The following is a 6,294-nucleotide window of genomic DNA, read 5'->3' on the forward strand; positions in this document are numbered from 1 at the left end:
TGTGTGACACTGAACGTAGATTTCCCCGTGGTTTCCTTAGTTGTACATGTACCTGTACGCAGTCTCAAGAGAAGTCTTGAAGAACAGGTCAGGAGACATGATGTCTAATGACGGCAAGAGCATCATCATCGTTCAAAAAGATTTTGACTCGCAGGATGAGAACTGCCTTCAGAGCAAGTTTACAAGCTAGATAAAAAGATGAAACTCATTGCTGTATTCTCATATGCTTCACCTTAAAGTGAGAATTGTTTCATTCAAATTGATTAGGGCCTTACTAACCACAAGACTCCCAAAATTTCCAATCATCATATTTGGAATATATGGCACTCATTTTGCAAACTGTATCCAACTTTCCATCATTCTAACAGCATTCAAACTTAATGTGTTTTCATTTTCTTAAGTAAACAATGTGTTTTCCTTTAACTTTTAGACATTCCCCTGGGTTTACACTTGAACATAACTTCACATGCATCTCTAGTCCTATCAAGTCTCTTGTGAGCATTTGCTGTGTTGATTAAAAGCAACAGTACTAGTAAGAACTAGAAGTGAATAGTCACATGAGTGGAAGGTACTTTAAAGAGTTTGTTATTATTTTGGCTGTGCTACGTGGCTTAAGAGGCATTAGTTTCCTGACTGGGGATCGAACCCAGGCCCACAGCAATGAAAACATAGGGTCCTAACCACTGACAGCCAAGGAAGTCTCAATTACTTTAAATTTTGCAGTTTTCGTTCTTCAGTTTTTCATTCAAGGATTCAGAGAAAGTCTAAATTGCTTTAACATTATATATTTACTAAAATAAATGACTGTTGGAGAACTGAATGAAGTATGACAAAAGTAAAAACCATGTAAAAGTCATGTTAAAATAAAGCATAAATCCAACACATTTGAGACACAAAATGATAAAGGTTAAAATAATAAAAAATAGAATCTGCTTAAACATAAAAGATGCTATCGATTGATTTAATACACAACCTCCATTATCACTTGGAAGAGGTAGAAAAACCTAAAATCAAATAATACTAAATACTTAAACCAAAATAGGGGCAACAGAAGGCAGGCAATACAGAGCACGAAAATATAATGTAGGAAATAATTAGAGGTGGCAATGTTAACATCAATGAGATCTTTGTCATTAATATCAATATTCATACACATGAGAATTCCAGAAATAAAAACATGAGAAAGAAATTATTCTTTGTTAGAAAGAAGTTCAATATACATAGGAAACACATTGAATCTATAATTAAATTTTAAAAATGCTTGAGCTAAATTTCAAATAGTATAAAACAATGAGTAAAAAATATAACATTATATAGCAATGTGAACAGAAACACCGGAGCACTGAAGTTTTACCTCAATGCTGTGCTTGGGAGCCTAGTTGCTTCAGTCGTGTCTGACTCTCTGTGACTCTGTGGACCATAGGCTGCCAGGCTCTTCTGTCCATGGGATTCTCCAGGCAAGAATACTGGAGTGGGTTGCCATGCCCTCCTCCAGGGGATCTTCCTGACCCAGGCATCAAACTGGTGTCTCCTCTTGTCTCCTGAATTGGCAGGCAGGTTCTCTACCATTAGCTCCACTAGGAAGTCCAGTACAATGCTACTAGTCTGTAAAACACCATATATAAAGTAGTAAAGAGAAGAATGGAAACTATCATTTAGAGGAGGAAATTAGCAATTAACACTCTTGGGCCCTTAACCTACAATAGGAAATATAACTTGTTTCAAATATCTATAAACCATCCATGAAAATTATCATACATTAGACTTCACAGATGGAGAAGGCAATGGCACCCCATTCTAGTATTCTTGCCTGGAAAATCCCATGGACAGAGGAGCTTGGTAGGCTGCAGTCCATGGGGTCGCTAAGAGTCGGACACGACTGAGCGACTTCACTTTCACTTTTCACTTTCATGCATTGGAGAAGGAAATGGCACCCCACTCCAGTGTTCTTGCCTGGAGAATCCCAGGGACTGTGGAGCCTGGTGGGCTGACGTCTATGGAGTCGCACAGAGTCGGACACGACTGAAGTGACTTAGCAGCAGCTTAGCAGCAGCTGACTTCACAGAAAATATCCATGATTCCTCCAGGGGAAAAATATTTGTATAAGTTGTGTGCCCAGATCAAAATGCACGCAATTAATTTTAATATTATTTAAAGCACCATTTAAAGATATAACATCATCCTGATAAATTATGTCAAGTAAAAATTAAACCATAAAATTAGCAATTTTGTAAGTAACGGAAATTAAATCGCTATTCCTCAAATTTTCAGAAGCAAAGATACACATTGAGGTGAATTCATATCCTGGAAACATGAATTGAAAATAGATTAGCCTCATTCATTAAAGTCGACAAGAATATTCATATAACATTAATAGAAATAGTATAAGAAAGTATCTGTCAAATGCGCACTTCTGAGTGACTGTGATTTGACTGTCATTCTGTGGAGTAAAGCTTGCTCTTCTCAAGAGAGTGGTAGTCTAGCTCATAACTCACATAATCATTATCCAAGTGCTTCTCCTCAGAACAATCACCAGGCATGCAGCAGACGTGCCTGTCACACAACATGCTAAAAAGACTACAACGGAGAATATTTTTAAATGTGTACTCCAAAGTTAAGATTTCGTAAAATTCATCATCTTGCTCTTTCACGAAGGATCTTCTTACGTGAAACTGTCCTTTTTTCCAACTTCAAGTATATGATACGTAAAAGCATGACAATGACTAGGCACTGAGGTGCCCCTGCTCAGATCCACACTGCAGCTCTGTAGTCTTGCCCAGCGCTGTATTTGCACCACCAGCAGAAGTTGTTACTGTGGTGGAAAAGACAGATAAGATCTTGATATCACTATAGGAATTATTTTTCCTCATGAATCCCTGTAGAGTGTCCTGGGGATCTGCAGGGGCCCACAGACCACACTTTGAGAACTGCTGGTTTCATGAATTTCCCTGCATCTGCTTTGGTCCGAGTGGCTCTGTAGCTTTAAATTCGCAAGTAATTTCCTTGGTTCTTAAGATAAAATCTAACATCATTCAAAAGTCTATCACTGGGCCCTTTTCCATATATCCAGGGTCATGCCATGATAGCCCCTACATGCATGAATACAGTCTACCGACTCGGTCTTGTTCACGTCTTTAAAAGTACCAGAACCATTCCTGTGCAGGAACACTCTATATGCTATGCTTTGTTTTGTATTATTAGTTTTTTTATTCTGGGAAATTTTGCTCTTCATGAGTTACTTAACAAATTCATACTCATTCTTCAAGTCTCATACTTCGGATTACTTCCCTGGGGAGACTGCTGCTGCTGCTGCTAAGTCATTTAAAGGTGGTCTAAATGAGCTTCCCAGGATACTCACTGCCATCAGCATTTGATACTTCTGTGTAGCCCAGGGCCCAAATGTAAATACCTAATTATCTTATAACTACTTCTTTCATGGCAATGTCCTTGCTCCAGTGTGAGCTCTGTAAGGTCAGGGCCTCTGAGTCTCATACTGAAGACTCTCCACATGGCTAGCAAATAAAGGAACGCACTGTACAACATCTTTCTATATGTAGTTTTACAGCATTAGGCCTCTGGGAAAAGATTCAAAAGGAAGAGGAAGAAACATGTCTTCAAATACACTTCATGAGTAAATAAAAGGTACATTTTATTAAAGAAAATTCTATATTCTTATGGAATAAAATGGAGAAGGAAATGGCAACCCCCCCGGTATTCTTGCCTGGAAAATCCTGTGGACAGAGGAGCCTGGGGGCTGCTATCCTTAGGGTCGCATAGAGTCGGACATGACTGAAGCGTCTCAGCATGCATAGCATGCATGCATGTAATAAATAGAACATATAAATGTGAGTACCATAAAAGTAAATAAATTAATACAAATAAATGAATTACATTCATACAAAAACATGTTATTTCATAAGATTCAGCCACATGACATCAGATTCCTCTAATTCTAAAAACAGCTGGATGTTGATATTCTCAATATTAATGCCAATATCAAATGTCACTCAAACTATTCATGGCTGAGGTAGAAATCAGAGTTTTGGAAATGACTGAAAATGAAGAGTCTGAGCTAGGACACGAGTCACTGAGAATCAGGTTCCTTCTTACTTCCTGAGTTTTCTTAGGAACTTGTTAACACAGAAAGCGCCTCATGATTTCCACTCTGACAGGTTCCCAGCCCCAGTCACTGTGTTCGTTCTCTTTCAGGTAGACATGGATGCCCTGGAAGTACCTCTTCACGGCCAGTGTGGGGCCCGTCCTTCCCAGGGCAGGGTCTTCCTCTTCCATCACCTGCCCTAGGCAGGCGTCAAGGTCGTCCAGCTGCTGATGGAGTCCAGTGCGGAGCTGCTCCAGGAGGGTGGTGTCCCAGGCAGCAGAGGAGCGCTCTGTGTGGAAGAGGTTGAAGCTCTGCTGGAGCATCTTGTGGAGCATAGAGAAGGCCTGGGCCTCTGGATCTGGCTGCCACTCACCTGCTCCTGAGGGAATCTGAAGTCTTTCCTGTAGCCCAGACAGAAAAGAGAGAGATTGTGTTTATTTGATGCAAATGTGAAGGTCTCCTGCTTTTCCAAGTCAAGGCTCTGAGGCAGTTCATGGATTCAGAGGAAGAGAGGGGGTTAGAGATGAGCATCATCAGTGTCATCATTGAGGAGATGAAGAACCATTGGTCAATTCCTCAAGGAAGCATTCCAGTTGAGATGAGCGATTGTGAGCATTGCTTCATCTTCATTTCATCTAAGGATCTTCTGTTGTGTGCCTCTTAAATATTAAGTCCAAAATGTTCATATTCTGAGTTTACCAAGATACATGTACTACCTCATTTTGGGCTTGTTTTCACTTCAAGAGCCTGGAAATCTGTCATGAGTTTCTGCTCTTCTGTATCCTTACATTGAAGTAAAATGCATTCATTAAAAACATAGATGTTCTAATTCAATGGAATGCTTATCATCTCAGTAACTTGGTACTAATGATAAATTAAGAGCTGTTGGATCTTTCTTCCTGATGCTAAGACCAACTTTTAAGGAAACTTTGTTAGACTTCTTTTTCAAACCTTCTTTTGCTGCCTCTGCATATTCCTCTTGAAAGACTTGATTAGACGTGAAAAATATCTGAGCTTTATATGCATGGATCTCACCTTATTCTCCTCAGCAGAACTTTTAATTTGTCAATTTTGGTTTTATTTACTCTCCATAACTGAGAAAATTACTAAACATTTATTATGTGCCAATCCAAATGCTGAGCTTGTTACAGAGTCCAAGTTGCTCTGCTTGCAGCAGGGCAAATCAATGAATCCAAGACGAGGTGTTGGGAGCAGGAAAGGGCTTTATTCGGGAACTGGCTGACTGAGAAGAGGAAAGGCTAGTTCCTCAAAATAACCATCTTGTGGGGGTCCTGGATGTCAGACTCTTTTATGAATCAGATATGGGGGGAGGTGAGGAAACAAAGTAAAGGACGTTTAATTCCTGAAAATATCTCCCAGAACAGCCAGCAAGCCTCAGGTAGGCGGATGTGTTAGTTGCACTTCCTGATATTCATTTCATGGGTGGTGTGAAACGGAATATCTCGTATCATGTCAACAAACAAAGATGTCATATCGATCTGTGATTCTGGCCTTCACAAATGTGAATTTCAGACAAAAAGAATTGACGTCACAGAAGCAGATCCAGTGTAAATTCAAAACTGACCCTTCCTGGTTACAAACTAAGCCTATACAAAGATGATGAATCCTCCAAAGTCACTCTCATGAAAGTAAAGTGTAACCACCGCTCCTGTCCAAGTGTTCAAGTGGTGAGAATGTCCCTTTTTTATCCCAGGCCATTGTCCTTGCCATGTCCAAGCATCCCACTTTTTTATTAGCTCCTTTTATATGGTTTTCATATTGCTACCTCTTCTTTGACATTTGTATTTCAGTTTGTAAAAGCTGTGCTAATGCTCCTACAATCTTTTCTATTTCCACTTTGACGTTTATGGCAAAAAAAGGAACAGAAATGTAAATGAATAGAATAGTTAATGTATTTCCTTCGCGATTTTTCAAGAGATCAAAACTTTCCAGTCATTGAACATTCCTAGAAAGCAAAAGGAAGCAGTGAGTGAAGAAGTAACGCACAAAGGTAAAGAGAAAGTAAATGATGTAATGAAAAACCTATAGTGACGTCTCTGTCCAAATGACAAATGTCACTTAACTGCACAAACAGGGATGAAGCGCTCTACAGAGTGACAGATTGCAGACCAGCTTATGTGAAATGGTTTAGCTGCAGACAGAGCCAGGGGAGGGTAGCAGGCTCTTAGGCACAG

The 6,294-nt window shown here is 39.7% G+C and overlaps 1 pseudogene; it reads right to left on the reverse strand.

Annotated features, from left to right (window-relative positions):
* Window positions 1-4,134: 4,134 nt before the first annotated feature.
* On the reverse strand, window positions 4,135-4,820 carry LOC113897928 (annotated as a pseudogene).
* Window positions 4,821-6,294: the final 1,474 nt, after the last annotated feature.

This window comes from Bos indicus x Bos taurus, chromosome 8, assembly GCF_003369695.1.
Source record: "Bos indicus x Bos taurus breed Angus x Brahman F1 hybrid chromosome 8, Bos_hybrid_MaternalHap_v2.0, whole genome shotgun sequence".
Taxonomy (NCBI): domain Eukaryota; kingdom Metazoa; phylum Chordata; class Mammalia; order Artiodactyla; family Bovidae; genus Bos; species Bos indicus x Bos taurus.